At 37.1% G+C, this 21,745-nt stretch overlaps 2 pseudogenes; both read left to right on the top strand.

The window, feature by feature from the left end:
* The first annotated feature begins 4,589 nt into the window (after window positions 1-4,589).
* Window positions 4,590-5,129, top strand: LOC149147029 (putative 2-oxoglutarate-dependent dioxygenase SLC1 pseudogene; annotated as a pseudogene).
* A 4,362-nt stretch (window positions 5,130-9,491) lies between these two features.
* Window positions 9,492-10,031, top strand: LOC149147030 (putative 2-oxoglutarate-dependent dioxygenase SLC1 pseudogene; annotated as a pseudogene).
* Window positions 10,032-21,745: the final 11,714 nt, after the last annotated feature.

Genomic DNA, 21,745 nt, shown 5'->3' on the forward strand with positions numbered 1-21,745 from the left:
CTAAAAATGTTATAGACGAGGTTTCATTCTATTTGAAGTTCGGTTGTATTATCGCATATCACATGCGAGAGGCGATGAAGTCACATGTTGGTGTGATGAGATATTGCGACAACCATTGATCTGGTGGATGAAATCAACGGTGGGAAAGATTCATCACATATCGCAAGTCAGGAGTTCTGAATACATATTTTATTGAGTCCAATGAAACTCTGCGATTGCGATATATGAGGAGTTGGCTTATAGAGTAGGGTTTGGTTAACATGCGCAGCTACAGAATTAACCAAAGTTGCCATAAAAGATGAAGGTTTGAGTTATAGGGTTCTGCAGCAAAGGATTACAAAAGGGTCAGACTGGAGTTAGTTATTAATCTCATAGAAATCTGCCTAAGGTCCACCTTTTTCAGTTTCATGGAGGAGGTTTATGAACAAACATGCGGAGTCGTGATGGGATCGCCATTGTCTCCCATTATTGCTAACTTATTCATGGAATACTTTGAAAACAAAGCCCTCATGACCTCACCCCTGAAACCCAAATTGTGGAAAAGATATGTAGATGACACTTTCATCATATGGCCTCATGGAAGAGAAGCCCTAGAAACCTTCAAAAATCATCTAAATAGCTTATCCCCTTCCATAAAATTCACTATGGAAGTCGAGGTTAACAAGAGCCTCCCCTTCCTTGATATCCTTATCACTAGGAAGGATGATGGCTCCATATCTCACCAAGTATATAGAAAAAAGACTCACACAGAACAATATTTACATGCCTCCTCACATCATCACCCAACCCACAAACTGGGAGTCCTCAACACATTAGCAACAAGAGCCTTCAGAATCTCTGACAAGGAACACCTGAAAAAAGAAAAAGAACACCTCATCAATGTTTTCCAAAAAAATGGATACAGCAAACATCAAGCCATCAAAGCCATAAATAAAGCAAACACTCAACATAAGAAGAATAAAGATTTTAATAATAGTATAGGAAAAGTTAACCTACCTTACATTCTGGGAACCACGGATAAAATCTCCCGCATCCTGAAAAAGAATGGAATTCTAACCACTTTCAAACCTTTAAACACTATCCATAACTGCCTTAAACCAATTAAAGACAAGATTGATCCAAAATATCATAAGGGTGTCTACTTAATTCCTTGCTCATGTGGCAAGACCTATGTAGGTGAGACTGGGAGATCCTTTAACACAAGAATCCAGGAACACGCATCTGACATTAAACATAATCGATCCAAATCATCTGCTTTAGCTAAACATTCAAATAAAACTAAACACCAAATTTGTATAGAAGATACACGCATTCTGGCCAGAAGTGATCACTACTTTACAAGGAAATTTAGAGAAGCCATAGAAATCAACAAACACCCCAATAACCTTAACAGAGACGATGGATGGACCATAAGCAAAAACTGGATTCCAATCCTTTCAGCGAATCTTAACCCTCCCTTACCTCACTAACTGCCATCCTCTTCTAAATTATCCATAATAGGTATCTATACCATTAATTAAAATCTTAAAAAGTAAAAATTAACAACATTTTAAAATCAACAATATAAGAGCTTTAAAACACCTTAATTTAAGAAACTTAAAACATATAATCCTCAAACTATGAAACTATCAAAACTAATAATTAAAATAAAACTTAATCAATATAACAAAATATATAGCAAAACAATTAAAATATATAGCCAAACAATTAGAGTAAAATATAATTAGAATAATAAAAACAAAAATTTTATTAATCATATAAATCCAAAATAGGTATCTATACCTTTGATTATAATCTAAAAAGTAAAAATTAACAAAAATTTAAAATCAACAACATAGAAGCTTTAAAACACTTCAATTTAAGAAACTTTAATCATACAATCCTCAAAACTATGAAATAATCTAAATAAACATTTAAAATAAAACCTAATTAATATAACTAAATTTATAACAAAACAATTAAAATATATAACAAAACATTTAAATAATAATAAACATAAGCCCCAAGAGTTAGCTCAATCGGTCAAATCAGTGCCTCGCCAATCGGGAGGTCACAGGGTCAATTCCCGAAAGCTCTTGGGGTCAGGTCAGCATAGGCCGAGGGGTGTGCTCCCCTTCGGGGTATGAGCTACCCAGTTCTTACCGTGGACGTAGCGGCTGCCCATTGACCATGGGTATCCGTGAACCACATGTGAAAAAAAAAAAAATTAATAATAATAATAATAAACATAATAGAACAAATATAGCCCTATTAAATTCGCTTTATAAATAACAATAATCTTAGTCATTAACAAAAAAAAATAATAATAATTAATCAACTATTTATTAATCATATAAATTTCAAAACCTTTAAAAACTTAAAAATAATTAAAAATAACATAAATATACAAATAAACATCAAAAAAAAAAATCAATAATAAAGTAACAAATTAACAAACCCTAATATCTGTCGGCGATACATCTCTTACATCTATTTATTAAATTGAATAATAAGACCAGTGTTCACAAATTCTCCTGAAGATGAACCACTGTTGATGGTTCGAAATGTCGAGCAACAATAACCTAATGCAATGAATCCAGAGTTATTAACTCGTTCACAATGAGGTTTAATTAAGGGTTTAAACCTTAACTCTTGAAGGTTTGACTAGGCAGGTCATGGAAATTCCTGGGATTGATGAGATTATGCATTTTATATGCATACTGTGGGTATCGCAGGTTTTTTCCTACTTCAAAGCCCTTGCTGCTCTTTATTCCTGATATCAACTGACGCGCGTTCTAAAGTCAATCCCTATGACTCACGGATTGTAAGAGCCCCTGCCATATTCAAAGGAATTTGTTTTCGATTTCCTCTTATCACTAGTGTGATAGGCACAATGTTTGGATTTCTAGCATCAAATGGATCACCAACATACTTATCAAAAACAACAGTTCTGAACATTGGAAGTTGAGGTGGCTTAGAGGTAGGCGTATAAAATATATCCTTAACATAACCAAGTGCACCATTCACCAAGCCAGCTTCAACCCACAAATTGCATGTCAACATAAAACATTGACCACAACACAACAAAACATCATGGTCCAATTCATCATCATCAACACTAATGATTTCTGAATGCCTTGAATGCTCGGCAGTACATCGTGCAATTGGAGAATTTAACGGTTTTAACATATGCCTATTATGGAAGGAGACCAAATTATTTGTTGGAAACATGTGAACTGATGCATTAAATAAATCTCTTTCTCTAGGATGCAACCTCATATCAACCCGTGACATAAGAAACTCCCAATCTTCAAGAATACGTTCTACATTTCTTATGTTATTAAGGAATCTACAAAAATGAGATTGTTTTTCATTATTGCCTTGTTGGCGAAATATTATGTCAAGGGTAACAACAATGTTGAATTTTTTCCACAAGACTTTCCCTGCTATATTCCGTGCATACAAAGGCTTATCTCTCATAGGAGGCAGTTAGCCAAGGTCACCCACAAGGATGATGGATCTGCGACCAAAAGGACAATTCTTTTTCTCTGGAAATGCTTCTCGTAATCAAGCATCTATTTGCATAAAAAACCTTGATCCTAGTGTTAGAGTCGGTTTGGTCATCCCTCCATCAGAGATCATTTCTCTTATTGCATTTCATTTTTAGGTGTCTCGCTCGATTCACTTAGTTACATTCCGCTAGGGACATGCCATTATCTGACAGAAAGGCGTTGTCGTTTATCCTCCTCATGCCTTATCCTGCTGGCTCAAGTCTGTTCATCAAATCAATTTTAAAGTTATTTACAGTCCTGTTTGATGTCTAGGTCAGCAAAGACTTATTTTAGTCACTAGGTCTAAGGTTTGCTCTTCAGAATTTCGAATAATGCCCGCAGGCCATGAGGATGTCTTCAATAATTTTTCATTTCAGGATTGTCATTGTCAATAATGCTCAAGGATATTTCTTCTTCAAAACTCTGTTTTGAAGAAGAAATCGTCAAATTTGTTTTTGTGAAAAATATGTATTTTAAAGTTTTCCACGATGGAGTACTTCAAATGAAGCCTCTGGTCATCCCTTTTCGAAATCCGAATGCCATCATCCCTGCAAAAAATCAAGAACAATTTCATCATTCAAGCTCAGAAAATCAGTGAGGAAACAAAAAGACGGAGTTGTATTAAATGCAAAAGTGCCCAAGTTCAGAAAGTGGGTGTGCACAAGTCAAAATCAAATCCCTGTCATAAGAGACATTTTTGTGTTCCAACATTTCATTTGCACACCAAATAAAATCAGAGAACCGAAGCGAAACGTGGAGAAGCAAATTCAGTTTTTGGAGGTCAAAATTGTGTTGAAACAGAGCTGCGCAGCGCATTGGGAGTAGGCGCGGTGCATCCACAAGACGCGGCGCATTGGACCCATTCTAACTGTGTTAATTTGCTCTGGTGTGGTGCACAAAGCTCACACAGTGCACTGGGTGTGCACGTAGTGCACATAGCCTCCAAGCAAGATTATGCCACTACTACATCAAATTTAAAAAAAACGAATCCAATTCTTTTGCTGCAGGAGCGTGGTATCATCATATAGCAAAGACGTGAGGCGGTTGTTTGTGAAAATAATGAGTCTAGTGGTGGAGAGCTTGGGATTGCCCCACAACAAGTATATTGTAGAAAACGGTTTCAGTGATGAGGGAAGCCAAATTATGGTTCTCAAATACTATCCTGCTTGTCCAGAGCCAGAGCTTACCTTAGGCATACCACCGCATTTAGACTATGGCTGCATTACCGTTCTCGCTCAAGACTCGATTGCAGGCTTTCAAGTGCTCCACGAAGGCCAATGGGAAGCAATACGACCATTGCCCAAATCTTTAACAATAAACATAGGCGATCATATAGAGGTTTTAAGCAATGGAAGATACAAGAGCGTGATGCACTGGACAGTGGTGAACACAGAGAAGCCGCGTATATTGGTGGCGACTTTCATGAGCTTGCCTTTTGAAGCAAACATTTTTCCTGCACCTGAGGTCACTGATGAGCACCACCCGCCAATATACCGTGACACAAACTTCGCCGAGTTTATGAATCTACTGACTTCCGAGGGGTACAGAGCAGGTCCATTCTTGGATTCCATTCGGCTTAATGCCCGCGACAACAAATAAGATCACCCACAAAGGCAAGATGGTCACTATAGAATTATCATACCATCTTATGAATACGAACATAGGCCTTATATATAGCTATAAACTGTTGGATTAACTAAACTAAAATCTACCACCTTCACATTATGCATGTCATCGAATCGTGTGTTTGTAAAAAATTATGTCAGTGAATAAAGATGTCAGATAAATGTTGGAGGGGTTGATGGGGAAAACTACAGCTATCTCAGGGCATGGCCCAAGAGGTCCAAGGAGTGTCAGTTTTTATCATGGGCTGGGATTGGTGGAATTTTGTTTCCCTTCATTAAAGGAAAAATTTAAAACTATTTTTATTAAAAGTTAGCTTTCATTCAAACGGCAAAAAGGAAAATGAACGATCAAAGACTGAACGCCTAAATTTAAAACAAAGATATCTACCATATCAGAGAAATAGGATTGGATGGTCTATTTTTGTTTTTAGTTGCGATTCAGAAGATCTACACTACAGGTTCTGCCTACTCATTGGTCATCAAACAGATGTCATATTGAAACGCTGCTCCCTTTTAGAACAAATGGTTGGCTCTTCAGCTCTTGTTTGTTAATGATGATTAAACAATTCCTTATTTTGGTTGATCTGTTTTCTCATACTTGATTTTATTTATTGTATGGAAAATCATTTGTAAAGGGTCTGAGTTCTGGGAAAGGTGTGGAGGAAAAACTCAGTGCTTCACTGTACAGTTTGGCCAGGAAATTAATAAAATGATGCAGCTCTGATTCATGAGATTCATGTGGTATGAGTTTAGCAGATGTTTCTTCTTTCTGTTTCATATGTATCTTGTTATGTTTTACAGTTCATTCATAATCATTTCCAGTTGAATGCTTTTAAGTAAGAAAGGTGGAATCCAGTTCACTGCTCTGCCTTGGGAAGGTATTCCTGCTTTGTGTTTCTTCTTTTGTTTGAAAAGGATTCATTCATTATGCCCTTTTCAACCTCTCAACAGTCTTTCCACTCCATTTTATTTAAATTTGATTGCTAAACCTCCTGCCTATCTTGCCTCACGAAATACTCTGTGTCTTTGATTTAATTTCCAAGCTCATGTTGTCCTTTGTCCCATACAGCCTAGAAAATTCAGTCATTCAATAAATTACCTCTATCAAATTTATTTACTAGCCTAAAATTAGTTCCCATTTTACGTCATCTCAAGCCCCATTGAAACACTTTTCGCTGAGATTGACCCGGAGAGAGCCCTCTCCTGTCCTTGTAGGGCTAGCTACGAGGTTGAGCGTGGTTTGATGTTGGACCTAGAAGCTTTCCTTTTCAGCCTGGGGAAAATCTAGGCTCTAACATAATGGCGACTGTACTAGGGAAGAAAGTTTATTTTCATTGTTTGGCTTTGTAGACTACAGACGGAGCCTGAAGATTAGCCAGGTAGCCTTCGAAATGTTTTTGCTTTGCATTAGTGCAAGTAGATAAAAGCTACTTCAGTCAATCTCCGGTCTAGTCTTATAGTTGAACATCTGATCTACACGATCACCCCTGTACATGTATCAAGTTCAGATCTGATGGTTGATGGTGGACAACGATCAGACATAAGAAGGCTGAAATCATTCACCTGACGACTTCATTCACTGAAAAATCCAGAAATCAATCCTTCATGGTGACTTCACTACAGAGAGATCAGTAGCTTTGAGGTTTTCAAGATGGAACGGGTTGCAAGAAGATACACTCCCATGAGCCGAGATCACATCCCAAGTTTTCCAAATAAAATGCCCAAGGTGGATTGGCTTCAGAATTTGCCTATGTTCACAAATATGGAAGGTAATGACGTTGCTCTTCATCTGGTGAAATTTCACATTCATGTGCATAAATTAAAGATCAATTTTCCTGAAGACTGTTTGATGAAAATGTTTATGGCTACTCTAGAAGATGAAGCCCGATCTTGGTATGAAAGTTTGCCACCTGCTTCTATTTATTGTTTAAAAGATTTTCATACAATATTCTTTGAAAGGTATAAAGAATCATATCCATCCTTGACTTTAGTTCAGAACTGTTGTAGCCATATTCATAGTTTTATTGGAGATCTTGAGAATTTTTATGGAGATAATGAATTGATGGATAGAGAAATCATGGAAGCATTGTCTGAAAGTTTGTTTCAGCAGCACACAGAAATCCTAGAGGATACTTATCAAGATCAGTAGGTTGAAGATTTCCATATGGCTGAAAATGATGAAAGAATAAGTTTTATTTCATATCTGGTTGAAATAAAGGATGATACGCAGGAAAATGATGTTCCAATCTCAGATAGTGATGATGATAAATCAAAACGAGAGATACATTGTGATGAGGAAAAACATGTTGTTCCAGATCTCATAAAAGAGAGTTGTATTTTTGAGGCTGCCTCAAATGACGAAAACAGAGTTACAGACCTAAATGCTCTCATCCCAACAGAACTAGATCTTCACGAGGAGGTAGTTCATTTCCTCTATGAAAAACAAGACGAGATCTTCGTTCAAGTAAGTGAAAAAGTTTCCTTGGATGAATCGTTGGTAGATGATAGAAATTTCATGTTTGAGTATCAATAATCATCTGTAGTTTCTTTTCTTGTGATTGATGAATGTAATGAGGAACATGATAATCTGGCTGTTATATCATATGAAGATGACCTACAATAGATTCAGACTACAGAAGATCAGACCATTCAGATTCTTCTTCCTATACCTCATGTTTTGAAATTTTTTTCCAAGAGGAGATATGCTCATCTACTTGTTCAGAATTTTTTGAGGACCAGGAACATACTCTTACTAAAGTACATTATGAAGGAACATCAGAACCAAAGGAGAAAGACACCTTGCTCTTTTAGTAGGAGGAAAGACTTCATGTTTTTCAAGATCCTCTGGCAAATCTGTTGCAGTCAGCAGTGAAGGTGATTATTGCAGTGTTTAGTGATGAAGGAGACCATGGTCAATTATGTTTTTGGATGCCCAGTTACCAGTATCTGTTGTTGACCAGAATATCTGATCGGGAGAATCAGTTAGGAAGGCATCTGCTTGATTGGTTACATTGGCATTTTGATATAGTTTGATGGTATATTGTCTTGTAAGAAACACAGGTGGTCATGTACTGCCATCAAACTTTAAGTTTTAAGTTAGTTTGTTAGAGTCAAGTATTTTCAGTCATTTCAGTTTGCATCGAGTAAGTTGAGTCAACTTTTCAGTCAATCAGTTAACAATCAGGTGTTGATTTGGACTCCATAGCCCAATGGATATAGGCACTATCTGTTCTCCCAAAGATCTGCCATTCTTGGCACCTCCAAGGAGCTACCATCCCCATTGGAGCCAATGTTAGAGTCGGTATGGTCATCCCTCCGTCAGAGATCATTTCTCTTATTGCATTTCATTTTTAGGTGTCTTGCTCGATTCACTCAGTTACATTCCGCTAGGGACATGCCATTATCTGACGAAAAGGCCTTGTCATTTATCCTCCTCATGCCTTATCCTGCTGGCTCAGGTCTGTTCATCAAATCAATTTTAAAGTTATTTACAGTCCTTTTTGATGTCTAGGTCAGCAAAGAGTTATTTTAGTCACTAGGTCTAAGGTTTGGTCTTCAGAATGTTGAATAATGCCCGCATGCCATGAGGATGTCTTCAATAAGTTTTCATTTCAGGATTGTCATCGTCAATAATGCTCAAGGATATTTCTTCTTCAAAACCCTGTTTTGAAGAAGAAATCATCAAATTTGTTTTTGTGAAAAATATGTATTTTAAAGTTTTCCACCATGGAGTACTTCAAATGAAGCCTCTGGTCATCCTTTGTCGAAATCCGATTGCCATCATCCCTGCAAAAAATCAATAACAATGTCATCATTCAAGCTCAGAAAATCAGTGAGGAAACCAAAAGACAGAGTTGTATTAAATGCAAAAGTGCCCAAGTTCAGAAAGTGGGTGTGCACAAATCAAAATAAGATCCCTATCATAAGAGACATTTTTGTGTTCCAACATTTCATTTGCACAACAAATAACATCAGAGAACCGAAACAAAAATGTGGAGAAGCAAATTTAGTTTTTGGAGGTCGAAATTGCGTTGAAACAGAGCTACGCGGCACATTGGGAGTAGGTGCGACACATCCACAAGACGCAGCGCATTGGGCCCATTCTAACTATGTTAATTTGCTCTAGCGCGGCGCACAAAGCTCACATGGTGCACTGGGTGTGCGCGCGGCGCACAAAGCTCACATGGTGCACTGGGTGTGCGCGCGGCGCACATAGCCTCCAAGCAGGATTATGCCACTACTACATCAAATTTTAAGAAAATGATTCCAAATCTTTTGCTGCAAGAGCGTGGTATCATCATATAGCAAAGACGTGAGGCGGTTGTTTGTGAGAATAATGAGTGCAGTGGTGGAGAGCTTGGGATTGCCCCACAACAAGTATATTGTAGAAAACAGTTTCAGGGATGAGGGCAGCCAAATTATGGTTCTCAAATACTATCCTGCTTGTCCAGAGTCAGAGATTACCTTAGGCATACCACCACATTCAAACTATGGCTGCATTACCGTTCTCGCTCAACACTCGATTGCAGGCTTTCAAGTGCTCCACGAAGGCCAATGGGAAGCAATACGACCATTGCCCAAATCTTTAACAATAAACATAGGCGATCATATAGAGGTTCTGAGCAATGGAAGATACAAGAGCGTGATGCACCGGGTAGTGGTGAACGAAGAGAAGCCATGTATATCGGTGGCGACTTTCTTGAGCTTGCCTTTTGAAGCAAACATTGGTCCTGCACCCAAGGTCACTGATGAGTACCACCCGCCAATATACCACGACACAAACTTCGCCGAGTTTATGAATCTACTGACTTCTGAGGGGTATAGAACAGGTTCATTCTTGGATTCCATTCGGCTTAATGCCCGCGACAACAAATAAGATCACCCACAAATGCAGGATGGTCACTATAGAATTATCATACCATCCTATGAATACAAACACAGGCCTGATATATAGCTAGAAACTGTTGGATTAACTAAATTAAAATCTACCCCCTTCACCTTATGCATGTCATCGAATTGTGTGTTTGTAAAAAATTGTGTCAGTGAATAAAGATGTCAGACAAATGCTGGAGGGGTTGATGGGGAAAACTACAGCTATCTTAGGGCATGGCCCAAGAGGTCCAAGGAGTGTCAGTTTTTATAATGGGCTGGGATTGGCACAATTCCGTTTCCCTTCATTAAAGGCAAAATTTAAAACTATTTTTATTAAAAGTTAGCTTTCATTCAAATGGCAAAAAGGAAAACGAACGGTCAAAGACCAAATGCCTAAATTTAAAACAAAGATATCTACCATAGCAGAGAAATAGGATTGGATGGTCTATTTTTGTTTTCAGTTGCGATTCAGAAGATCTGCACTATAGGTTCTACCTACTCATTGGTCATCAAACAGATGTCATATTGAAACACTGCTCCCTTTCAGAACAAATGGTTGGCTCTTCAACTCTTGTTTGTTAATGATGATTAAGTAATTCCCTATTTTGGTCGATCTGTTTTCTCATAGTTGAGTTTATTTATTGTATGGAAAATCATTTGTAAAGGGTCTGAGTTCTGGGAAAGGTGTGGAGGAAAAACTCAGCGCTTCACTATACAGTTTGGCTAGGAAATTAATAAAATGATGTAGCTCTGATCCATGAGATTCATGTGGTATGAGTTTAGCAGATGTTTCTTCTTTCTGTTTCATATGTATCTTATTATGTTTTACAATTCATTCATAAGCATTTCCAGTTGAATGCTTTTAAGTAAGAAAGGTGGAATCCAGTTCACTGCTCTACCTTGGGAAGGCATTCCTGCTTTGTGTTTCTTCTTCTGTTGAAAAGGATTCATTCATTATACCCTTTTCAACCTCTCAATAGTCTTTCCACTCCATTTTATTTAAATTTGATTGCTAAACCTCTTGCCTATCTTGTCTCACGAAATACTTTGTGTCTTTGATTTAATTTCCCAGCTCATGCTGTCCTTTATCCCATACAGCCCAGAAAATTCAGTCATTCAATAAATTACCTCTGTCACATTTATTTACTAGCCTAAAATCAGTTCCCATTTTAAGTCATCTCAAGCCCCATTGAAACACTTTTCACTGAGATTGACCCGGAGAGAGCCCTCTCCTGTCCTCGTAGGGCTAGCTACGAGGTTGAGCATGGTTTGATGTTGGACCTAGAAGCTTGCCTTTTCAGCCTGGGGAAAATTTAGGCTCTAACACCTAGAAATCTCATTTCATCAATCAATATATATCTAACATGTCTCATTTCTTCTTGGAATACTGCATGTATATTAAAAGCTGTTATTCCTATTGGGGAAAGAAGAAGCAAAGGGCTTCTTCCATTACTTGACAAATTAGAAAGAGCTTCAAAAATACAATGGATAAGGAAATACTTCCCAGTGCCCGCAATGCCCTGAACAATCATAAGAAGAGCTTCACGAATCTCATATTCAAAAAAGTGCCTTAAAACAATTTCAAAAGAAAGTCATTGTTTTTCTGAAAACGAATCTCGATATGCAAATGATCTGTTTGAAAGGTCAACAATATCACCCCCTGATTTTTCATTCCTTATAAAATTAATAACTTCTTCTACAACATCATCAGAAATAGTTGTACTTTCCCAATCAAAGGATATATCAAATTCCCTTCAACCAAGGGTGTGAAGATCAGAAACATTCACATCATTTGGTGGAGCCAAACGAGAGAAAATCTGTCATTCTTAAAAATCATATTCAAGATTCACTTCCTAGTTAGAAAAATCACCATCTTCTTCATCTTCAATATTGTCGACAATTGATGGATTTCGATCAATATGCCATGCTCGATATCGGAAATTCCTCCAATTTTCAATAATAATTTCAGCTGAAAGGCCAATTTCTATAGGAATGTCAGGAAATGGCTTGTATAAGAGCAATTATGTCCAACAAAAGATTTCAAATTCATCTGAAGCCTCACCAGGAATAGAATAAAACCGTGGCCAAACCTGAACAATAACATGAACATCTCTAGGCTTCCATGGATCTTGTTTACGCTTGCTCTCAAATATCCAAGATCTTATTGTTTCTATCAAAGATAGATGTTCAAGGAAAAAAGGTCTCTTCTAATAATGATGAACAAAAGTATTCTCAGATGAACATTCTAAGGCATCCCTTGATATTTTCCTGAAAATCTTTCTTCCAACATTTAAGGAAACAAATTTCTGACTACAAACAACAAGAGGTAGCTTAAGTAACATATTGCATGTTTCTTGTGCTCCAATGTCACAATCAACAATTGTTTCTGCAAGAAACCTTCTATATGCACATAAAGCATGATCCTCAAAGCCAATAGAATTTGAAATTATAGTTAACATATGATGATAATTGAGAATAAAGAAATACATATGTATATCTATCTAATTAGTCACCACTTCATATGTCATAAAATAATTGAAAATAAAGAAATATATATGTATATCTATCTAATTCTTCACCCCTTCATACCAAATGATATATGACATGTAAAAATAATATACTTTAATTTGGCATAGACTTTGTATAAGGATAAATTAATTGAAATATATATATATATATATGGCATAAAATGCCCTATGTTTTATAAGCCCGAGGCAATAATATTAAACCCAAGGAATTGATATTATTATTTTTTTTGTAAGTTGAGATGGATCTCTTTCTATTACTATAAAGAAAACAAAACAATACAGAGTATCAAAAAACATTAACTCGCCCTTGTGGGGAAACCGAGTATTTTAGCCATCTAAAATTTTTAATGGCCGACCAAAAATAAAAGGACCAAAGTCTGATTATCCCTGCAAGATGAACTAAACAGTCCTGAGAATTCCTAATCCTACTGATCTGCATAAAGCATTTTTCCTTATCTAGAACATGCAAAAAACTATAATTATCTAGACTATGTAATTTCATATACATATCTTTTCTCAAACATCCTCGGCTGCAAGTTGCTGGTTTGCTCCTCTGTCTGCTCCCTGATGTTCTCCCTTCAATAGCTGTTGTAATTCATCCAGTTTCTTCTCTTGCATCTCTAAAGAAATGTGGATGAACCTCAGTTCCCTTCTCAATTCGGGGCCTCCCTGCACTATTTCCACCATCTCAGTTGCAACTTGTTCTAATGCCTTTGCCAATAACCTTTTCATTACCCAGTAAATGTGGAGAGATTGCTTGAACAGAGACATTCTGCTTCTGGTGTTGCCTGGGTCATGCAGTAAGAATTCCAAATCCTCCATCTCTGAATCAGATTGGGTTTGTAAAGATTCCTCCTCCAAATTCTGAATAATTCTTCTGACCTTTGGGTTTGTATTCTGCTGATAGGCCCTCTCAGCCTGGTGAATTCTCTTCTCTATCGATCGTCTTGTTTTTTTGGCTGGTCCCGCTTTCTGCTTTAGATTCTCTCCTCTGTCCCCTTCATTCCTGCTCTGCCCCCTACCTCTCTTGCCTCCCGTATCCGTTCTGCTTCCCGCTCCCCTACCACCTCTTCTCCTGCCGTATCTTCTTACGCGTTCCACTTGTGGTGCTGGCTGTTCCTTGTTAGACTGCAGGTTGGCCTAATCGCCTGTAGCTTGCCCTATGCTTTATACTTCTTGTTTGCTTCGCGACGGGGTTCCTCATCCTCTGAATCATTCTCAATCTCAAAGATTTCTGCCGGAAGCTCCTCTTTCGCAACAGCCTTGCCTTTCCTGTCTCTGTTTTTGTCAGCTGCAATAGTCAGTTCCTTCGCTGCCCTTGACCTCATCCTGGTTTCCATGCTCTCTCTAATTATGTCACGAGGTATGTTCTGGTGCAGGATAAAAGTTTTCCTGTCTCGCAGTCTCAACACTGTTCTAGCCTTTGCGTGTTGTATTGTAAACAGACTAACCTGCTGCCTTCCCTTACCAGTCTGGGTACTTATTACCTTTCTGCCATCAATGTATGCCACAATATCAGGGATGTACTGCCGCCATTTATTTTCCGGGAGGTTGCATTTCCTGGCCCCCATTCCTTGTTTATCATTTCCAATTTGAGGTTCTGACATGCCTCTCCACCGCCCTCTCCGATCGCATGCATTAATTATTTTGCGGTGGGAACGATCCTGTGATGCCATCCACACACGCCACCGGTGTACTGCACTGTGCGCTCTCATTATGTCATTCCTCTATCCATACTGACCTGCATTAATCGTTCGGGATCTCCAGTCCCACCCATCTATCCAACTCATTAGTCCTGGAATTCTCGCTTGTTGCCTGATCATGATCGTCATTAATAATCGTTGCCAGGTCTACCCAATCTCTGCTGGATCGCACCGCTGTCCACTGGCTGTCTACAATGCTGCTTCGTCCTTTACAACCCCAATTCGCCAGGAAGTCGGCCGCGCGATTCCCTTTCCTCCTTACATGGTTAAATAATTTGTAATCTATCCTTTTTAGCAGATCCGCTATTTCTTGGACAATTCCGGCAGTTCTCCAACTGCTGGTAATTCGTTCCCAATCTCTGCCGTTGTTAAGTTTCTTCAATATTTCAATCGCGATCTGAGAATCACCTACTATTTCCAAATTTGTATAGCCATTTCTGATTGCGATTCTTAACCCCTGGTGAATCGCCCAAAGTTCAGCTTCATTATTCGTCATCTCCCCGCCCCATTCAGCATAAATCCACCTTACCTTCTTCTGACTATCGCGAAAGATACCTCCGAAACCAGCGTTGCCAGGATTCCCCTTCGATGCTCCATCGAAGTTCAATTTGATGAAATTATCCCTGGGGTAGATAAATTTATCTGAATTTTGGGCTCGCGCGCTATGCCTTTTGTCCTGCTTATGATATACCATTTCATACTTTAAGTTTAAACTGTTTAGGATCCCCTCCTCTGTTTGATTAGCCTTCCAGTCCTCCGCGTCCCATTTCTCCACCAAGATTGTTTCCCTCATTAGATTAACCGCTCGCCTCCATATAATTACCGAATCTTTTATTTTGTCCTGGAATATCCGACGGTTCCTTTCTTTCCATACCATCCATAGCACGAAGCCTACAATAAGATCCCAAGCTCTGCAAACAACTTTACATTGGAATTTCTCCTTATTCCATTGAAAAATTATTACGTTAATGTCTCTGGGAACTATCTCAGATTTACAAAATATCTTTCTTGTGTCCATCCATAATTTTCTAGTGAACGTACAATTAATTAGGAGGTGATTTCGGGTTTCCTCTTCGTTTTTACAAAGACAACATCTTGAGGGTCCTCTGAAGCCTTTTTTTTGAATTCTGTCCCAGGTTAGGATCTTGTTCTTAGCTGCAAGCCATGTGAATAGGGAAACTTTCGGCCACCAATTGCTTCCCCAAATAATCTTCCACTCTTGATTCTCCTCATTTATAGCCTGTGTGTCCGCTAAGTAGTATGCCTCTTTGACGGTGAAAGATCCTTTCGTGGAGTTTCCCCATCTAAGAATGTCCCTTCCTGTTCAAGCTTTTATTTTCCTGGAATCCACCTCTTTCATATTAGCTTCTTGTTGCTCTTGATTTAGCTCGCTATCCCATTCAATTGGTTCTATCCATTTTCTCCAGATTCCATCCAATTCATTATCTTTCCAATAGTCTTTGACACATTTTCGATTTCCCCCTATTTTTTCCTGTAACTGCTGGACAGTCTGTATTCTGTTCATTTTTTCCTTTTGCTGCCATTTTTCATCCCAGAAGTTAGCTTCCTCACCTCCTCGTATTTCCCAGAACGCATGGCTTTCAACTATATCTCTGTTCTGTCGAGCTAGATCCCAAATTGTTGAACCCTTGGGGGTTTCTCTCAGTCTCAGAATGTCCACTATTGTGTCTGGCATATTGTATTTGAGTCTCCATATGGCTTTCCACAGGTCATTACCCCCTATTAACCATCGCCACCAGAGCTTCGCTCCTAACACTTTGTTGAGTTTTTCTGGGTCGCGCAAACCCAGTCCTCCTTTTTCCTTCCTCTCTGTTAGGTGATTCCAAGAAACTAAGGCCCATTTTTTCTGTTGGTTCGCCCCTCCCCAGATAAATTTTCTCATGATCTCTCTAATCTTTGAACAAACTCCTAATGGAGCAGCCATTATCGACAGTGGATATATAGGAATGGCTTGGAGAACTGATTTCGCCAACACTACCCTTCCTGCCACGTTTAGAGTTCTAAAAGCCCAATTCGCCATTCTGTTTCTTAATTTGTCCAAAACTCCTTGCCAGTTTTTCAATTTTTTGGAGGTGAAGTCCAGTAAATTCCCCAGGTATTTCGTAGGCAGCTCTCCTTGTTTAAAGCCCATCAGTCTTGTAAGGTGAATTTTAATTTGTTCCATGGTGTTAAATATAAATACACAAGACTTGTCTTTATTAATTTCCAGGCCAGAGGCTTCTGCGAATAAGTCCAAAATCCTCTTCAGCTGTCTCACTTCTTTAACAGTTGGCTCCCCAAATAACATAATATCATCAACGAATTGCTGATGGGTTATGGGCAGGTCATTACCCCATAGCCTCAACCCTTGATTTTGTTCGCTTCTCGTTCTTTTTTAATATATCTACCCAGGCCCTCTGCTGCCAATATGAAAAGAAACGGAGATAATGGATCTCCCTGTCTAATTCCTCTAGATGCATTGAAGGTTTTTGAGGGGGTTCCGTTAACAAGTATAGAGAAATTCGGAGTTGTAATTAGACTGTGAATCCATTTTACCCATCTCTTGCTGAAGCCAAAACTTTCCAGGACTTCTTCCAAGTATTTCCAATTCAATCTATCATATGCTTTCGACAGATCTAATTTAATCATCATGCCCTTTTGCTTTTTCATTTTTAATGAATGGATAACCTCCTGAGTTACTACTAGACCATCTAGGATTTGTCTACCTTCGACAAAACCAGTTTGTTCAGTAGATATTAAATTGTCCAACAGGGGTTTCAATCTTTTGGCGATCAAGGTTGTTATTATCTTGTAAATAACATTGCACAGTGAAATGGGTCTAAAACCCTTAGCGTCTTCTAAATTATCATTCTTAGGAATCAAAGCATAGAAGGTAGAGTTAATGGCAGGCCATACCTTCTGGTTCATCCGAGATTCTTCTATCAATTCTAGGATTTCTCTTCCCAGAAAATGCCATCCCGCTTGGTAGAATTCGATCGTAAAACCATCCGGACCTGGAGCTGTACCCTTTTTCATGGATTTTACTATTTCTTCTATCTCCTCCAAGTTGGCAGCTCTCATCAGAGCTTTATTTTGGTCTTCTGTAACTAATCGTGGAATGGCCGAGCATATTTCCTTTATTGCTTCCGATCTATCCACTAGTGGCTCAGCTAGGATATCTTTGTGATGCTCCACCAGCACTTGCTCAATTCCTTCTTGCTCAACTATTCTTTCGCCATTCTGGTCTTTTATGGATAATATCCTGTTTCTTTGTCTGTGTTGTATCATTGCCTGATGGAAGAATTTTGTGTTCCTTTCCCCTTCCCTTAACCATTTTATTCTTGACTTCTGCCTCCATAAAATTTCTTCTTGCTTTCGCCTTTCCTCTAATTTTCCAAGAATTATCCCTTCTTCTCTAATGCTCTCCTCTGTCCTGCCTTCTGATATTATCTTTTGTTGCAGTGATTCCATTTCTCCCTCTAACTTTTGTTTTTCCTCCATAATGTTACCAAATTCCTCCTTATTCCATTTCTTGATTCTCCCTTTTAACTCTTTAAGTTTCAGTTGGAATGTATGCATTTTTCCTTTACCCTGAACTGTACTTTGCATCCACCATTCTTCCATTTTTTTTATAAATCCCGGGTCCCTTAACCAAAAAGTTTCAAATCTGAAGGGTCTCCTTCCAAGATTCCTTTTAATATCCACTTCCAATCTGATAGGCCAATGGTCAGAACCAAGAGATGGCATGATCTTTGCTTCAACGAAAACGTCCTTGTTCATAATGGCTTCAGATACTAGGAAGCGATCGAGTCTCGATGCTATCTGATTCTTGCCCCCTCTCCTATTATTCCAGGTGCAGATTCCATTGATGGTTTGAATGTCTACAAGTCTTAAATCATCTATCATATCATTGAACATTTCCATGTATTGATCTGATTTTCTTATTCCTCCCTTTTTCTCTTCTAGGGATCAGATTAAGTTAAAATCGCCTCCTATAATCCATGCTGACTCTGGATAAATTTTTCGAATTACTTGCAAGTTTTTGATGAAGTTTTCTTTTTCTCCTGTGGTATGTGGGCCGTAAACCCCTGAAATAACTACCCTTTCTTTCGTTCCTACTATTCTGCCAATGCCTGTAAGGATTCTGGTCATACTGGTCCAGCCTTCTAGGATTATTTCGTTTGGATTCCACAAAATTGCAATTCCTCCCGCAGATCCAGTAGCATCTTGCCCCATAACTGCGTATTGAAGCTTACTTTTGTTGATTATTTCTTCCAACTGCTGCACAGTAATTTTCGTTTCCTGAAGAATCATGATACTCGGTTTATCCTTTTTCAATTTCTCTTTCATGTACCTCTGTTTTCCTTTACTATTCAGACCCCTAATATTCCAACTGATGATAATCATTTAAAATTTTTGAGGGGGGGGAAGAATACCTCTGACAGAGGTATCACTTTTCCTGAATTTATCAGCGTTTCTCCAACAGTCTGAATGTTTTCACTCAACGTTTTCCGTCCTCTTTTCCTGTTGTTTTTTCCAGAACCGCCCATTCCCATCTGACTATTCTCCTGTTCACTTGCTATGGTTATCTGTTTATCCATGCTTTCCCCTTTTTTCTCCTTGTATTTTTGGAATGCTTCTTTGTACAGTTTTTTCTGACTCTCTGGTATGAATCTGTTATCCAGATTTTTCCATTCCTGAATTAATTGTTTCATAATTTTTTCTTCCTCCACCTCATTTTCCTTCTGGCTTTCCACTTCCATCTGGGTTTGGTTTGCTATTGTTTCTGACCTTCCCACAGCCTCTTCTTCAGCTACTTTCCCCATTTCTGTTTCTTTTCCTTTTGTTTCTTTAACTATTTCCATTGGCGTATTTCCAAGATCTTCTTCTTCTTCCAAATCCACTTCATAATCCTCGTTTTGTTCTTGGAGGATTTTAAACTTGTTTTGACTCACTGTATTAAGGGGCTTTTCTTGTGTCTTAGTTTTGGAGCCTTCTTTGCCTTGTTTCTTCCTTCTTATAACCTGCTGAAAATCCCTATCTGCCTCCTCCGTTTTCTCTGTTTCTCTTTGTTGTTCTTCTTGATTTCTATCGAACCTTTCCTCCTTATTCAGCAGGAATTGTCTATATAGATGACCGTATTCATGGCATTTTCGGCACATGAACGAAATATGTTCATAGTCTATTGGCTGTTGCCAAATTTCATCATGATATTCTAGCTCAATATACTCTGGAAGGGGCTTTGCTATATTCATGTATACACATAGCCTTGCATATGATGTATACTTGCCTCTCTTTGTTGATTCTGCTATTTTGACAAAGCCCCCGATTGTGTTCCCAATCCCCTCTAGTATTTCAGGATCCCAAAATTCCACTGGTAAACCAAACAATCTAACCCAGATTGGAGCCTCCAACATTCTTTCTTTATCAGGGTTATATCTTTCTTCCCAGTATTTCATAAACAGACCCGCATTATTCATAAAATAGGGTCCTTCCTCAAAAACCCTCTCTTTGTCCTCCAGATTCGCAAAGATGGCTGTAAAAAACCCTTTTGCTCCCAGTTTCAGATCTATATGTCCTTTTGGTTTCCACCTTTGATAGATCCACCTGTACAATTCTTTCTCAGTTGGCCAATACCCTACAAACTTGCATATTAGAGCATGGTCCTTCATGTAGCTGTTATATTCCTCAAGTTTGTTGCTGGGTATGACATACCTAGGTTTTTTTTGTGCCCTTGGAAGACATTTCCCACCCATCCTCATTTGCCATAGGTTACCCATCACTGGTGCGTTACTCTCCTTCAGATTACTCTGCGTTCTGCTTGCACTGGTCTCACCTGCTACAACATTTTTATAGGAGGGGATCTCTCCCCTCCCCTGCCGATTTTCCATTTCCTCCTCAGCTCTAATTCTTTTGATGTTTACCCTCTTTCCTCTGCTGAAGATTTACTACCTAATTCGTTTATGCTCCGAAATTGACCTGTTCAATCCGCCTGCTGCGCTGCTCTCTGAGTTCTGCCCCGCGATTTCCGCCTGCAGCTCTGGTTTGCTACCCTGTCCATTTACCCTAGCCTGCAAACTCGCCCGTGAACTCTCGTCATCTCCCTCCCCCAAGGAATTGGTATTATTATTAATAATGTTATAAAGATTAATTTTTAAAACATGATTAATATTGTATTAATGATGTTATTAATAGTTTTTTTAGTTAAAAATATTATTAATAATATTGTTTTCAATATGAATTTAAATATTATTTTTTGTAAGATTGGTAACACTACATCTTCATCATGTCGAGCTTCTCACCCGAGGATAAAACAAGATTTGAACCCAAGAGTTTTCAATATGAATTTGAATATTATTGTTTTTATTAATGATAATTTGTATTTATATTTTTTTAAGAGATATTATTTATTTATAATAATTAAACTATTATAAACTTATAAAAAAAATATTATAAACTAATTTAAGAATATACAATAAAAATTTATAAATATAAGATGATATTTATTATAAATTTATTTATAATAAATATTATTATAAAATTTTTTATAATAAATATTATTATAAATTTTTTAATGATAATATTTATTAAAAACTAAAGTTAACAAAACTAAAATCAAATTATAAAAATTTAATAATATAACAAAATTCAAATCATATAAAATATTAAGAAACCTCAATATTATTAATAGTTTTTTAATTAAAAATATTATTAATAATATTGTTTTCCATATGAATTTGAATATTATTGTTATTATTAATGATAATTTGTATTTATATATTTTAAAGAAATATTATTTATTTATAATAATTTAACTATTATAAATTTATTAAAAAAATATTATAAACTAATTTAAGAATATACAATAAAAAAATTATAAATATAAGTTGATATTATTATTATAAATTTTTTAATGATAATTTTATTAAAAACTAAAGTTAACAAAACTAAAATCAAATTAATAATATAAAAAAAATTTAAATTATATAAAATATTAAGAAAACCCAATATTATATAACTTAAACCACCTAAAATCTAAAACCTAAATTATAAAGCCTTAAGTAATTAGACTTATCAAAATGATATTTAAAGAATTCGAAATCAAAAGCCTAAAATTATAAAGTCATTGAATTCAAAATCAAAAACCTAAAATTTTAAAGTCTTAATCAATGAGATATATAGAAGTGACATTTAATATTTGAAATGTTATATTTTTTAAATTTAATAATCTAAAATTATAAATAGTTGAGATCACATATGAGGTTTTTACATGACTTTTGTATATTTTTACTTCTTTTTTTATTGGAATATCCATTTAGTGATTATATGTTTGTTGTTTGGAGTGTATTTATATTCTTAGTTGATTCAAATTACTTCAGGTAATATGTGCATTTTTTATGCCTGTAAAAATTACTTGTTATTTGGTTTTTATTCACCTATTTTACATTGTACCTTATATGCATTTACTTTGAATTTATCTTTGTTGT

Source organism: Pinus tabuliformis, chromosome 9 (genome assembly GCF_031772625.1).
Source record: "Pinus tabuliformis cultivar Carrire ecotype Pingquan chromosome 9, CPIR1, whole genome shotgun sequence".
Lineage (NCBI taxonomy): Eukaryota > Viridiplantae > Streptophyta > Pinopsida > Pinales > Pinaceae > Pinus > Pinus tabuliformis.